The sequence below is a fragment of the Triticum urartu genome, chromosome 1A (assembly GCF_056163025.1).
Source record: "Triticum urartu cultivar PI428250 chromosome 1A, HENAU_Tu73, whole genome shotgun sequence".
Taxonomy (NCBI): domain Eukaryota; kingdom Viridiplantae; phylum Streptophyta; class Magnoliopsida; order Poales; family Poaceae; genus Triticum; species Triticum urartu.
In genome coordinates, this window is record NC_141873.1 from 71,766,126 (window position 1) to 71,768,873 (window position 2,748).

Here is a 2,748-nt window from a genome sequence, read left to right on the forward strand (position 1 = left end):
CTACTAATCTAGTTGGCCAAACCAAACGGATAATTCGAAGAGACTTGCAAAGATAACCAATCATACATAAAAGAATTCAAAGAAGATTCAAATATTATTCATAGATAGACTTGATCATAAACCCACAATTCATCGTTCTCAAAAAACACACCGCAAAAAGAAGATTATATCGAATAGATCTCCACAAGAGAGGGGGAGAACTTTGTATTGAGATTCAAAGAGAGAGAAGACGCCATCTAGCTACTAACTATGGACCCGAAGGTCTGAGGTAAACTACTCACACTTCATCAGAGGGGCTAGGATGATGTAGAAGCCCTCCGTGATGATGACCCTCTTCCGGCGGAGCTCAGGAACAGGCCCCAAGATGGGATCTCATGGATACAGAAAGTTGCGGCGATGGAATTAGGTTTTTGGCTCCTGTCCTGATAGTTTGGGGGTACGTGTGTATATATAGGAGGAAGACGTACGCCGGAGGAGCAACGAGGGGCCCACGAGGCAAGGGGGGGCACCCCCCACCCTCGTGACCGCCTCTTTTGTTCCTTGGAGCAGGGTCCAAGTCTCCTGGATCACGTTCAGTGAGAAAATCACGTTCCTGAAGATTTTATTCCGTTTGGACTTCGTTTGATATTCCGTTTCTTCGAAACACTGAAATAGGCAAAAAAAACTGCAATTCTGGGCTGGGCCTCCGGTTAATAGGTTAGTCCCAAAAATAATATAAAAGTGGAAAATAAAGCCCAATATAGTCCAAAACAGTAGATAATATAGCATGGAGCAATCAAAAATTATAGATACGTTGGAGACGTATCATCGGCCTCCCAGCCCGTGAAACTAGAGGTTGGGGGAGAAGACTTGTCGCGCCCCGCAAAAAATATTTACGGGCCGGGATGGGATGTGGGGTCTGCTCAGGCTGGTTTTCTTGCCCCGACTCGCACTTTGGTGGTTATTTTGCGGGCCGGGGACGGGATGCGAGGTCTGCTAGAGTTGCTCTAATAGTACGACAAACAGTAGAAATGCGACACCTCATTGATCGCAACGATTGCTATATTAACGGAGGCCCTTTCAGACACATATCTTGGTCTCCCAACTATGGTTGGGGTGGATCGCAGCGATTGCTTCCAACACCTCATTGATCATGTGTCAGAGACTAAAAGGGTGGAAAGAAAAGGTTTTGTCTATGCAAGGCAAAGAGATTCTCTTGAAATCAGTAGCTCAAGAAATACCATCCTATGCCATGTTTGTGTTCAAGTTACCAAAGAGTATATGCAAGTCAATAACAGATGAAATGTCAAGCTTTTGGTGGGGTGATGATGAAGATAGGAAAAAATGCATTGGTATGCATGGTGGAAAATGTGCATCCCGAAGAAGGAAGGTGGAATGGGATTCAGAGACTTACACAGCTTTAATCTTGCTATATTAGCAAAGCAGTGTTGGCGACTGATCCAAGATCCGGACTCTTTGTGTGCGCGTGTTCTCAGTGCAAAGTATTACCCCGATGGTAACATTCTTAATGCTGGCCCTAAGAAAGGCTCTTCTTATACTTGGCAGAGTATAGTATCAGGAATTCAAACATTTAAAAGGGGGTTTATTTGGAGAGTTGGGACAAGTTCTAATATCAATATTTGGCTAGACCCATGGATACTGTCAAGTGCCTCGCGCAAAGTTATAACGCCGAGGGGGCAGATTATGTTGTCCAAAGTTGAAGAGCTCATAGACCCGCACTCGGGCACATGGGATGAAACCTTATTGTAGTCCGTGTTTAATCCAGTCGATGTGGAAAGGATAATAAGGATCCCTCTTAATGTGAGTATTGTTGACGATTTTGTGGCATGGCAGTTTACATGGTCAGGAACCATCTCAGTCCGTTCAACATACCATACAGAGTTGAATCATCAGTTTGGCTCGCGCGCTTCTCCTGCTGATGGACAAGGAGGGTCTGTAGTAAATGGCATTTGGAAACATTCGTGGAAACTCCGAGTTCCTGGCAAGATTAAGCATTTCGCTTGGAAGGTGCTCAGGGGCGTTCTGCCATGCTATGGAGTTCTCGCGAAACATCATATCACGGTATCTGGTCAATGTCCAGTTTGCAAAGTTGGGTTTGAAGATATTCAGCATTGTTTATTCTTGTGTTGCCGTGCTATGGAAGTGTGGAAAGAATTAGGCCTGAATGCGGTGATCAACCAAGCAGCAATGGAGGACCACTCGGGATCAGTTACCATGGAGATTTTATTGTGAAACCACTCGTCAATTGGTGATCTTCCAGCGGCTGAGGTGATTACGGTGGCTGTGTGGTATATTTGGTGGCAACGTTGCCAGTTTGCAAAGGGGGAAACGATTTTAGATGCACACCATTGAGCTATTTCAAATAAGGTCCTAGCGACGAACTATGTGCGAGCAGCAACATCCAACCAACCAGTTAGAAAGGGAGATCAAATGTGGAAGAAACCAACCAGGGGGAAGGTGAAGATCAATGTGGACGCCTCTTTTCACGAGGATATTCCCTCAGGGGGCGACGGGTGCTATTGCAAGGGATTATAGTGGCCAGTTCTTGGCTGCTGCATCATGGTTTCTTCCACATATTAACAGTGTTGTTTCAGCAGAGATTCTTACTATACGGAATGGTTTATACTTAGTTGTCCATATTGGATGCTCCAAGGTGATTGTGGAGTCTGATAGCCAATTGGCGCTAGAAGCGGTGGAAATATTTGAAAGTTATCCGGGCCAGGAAGCAGCGATTGTCATGGAGTGCAA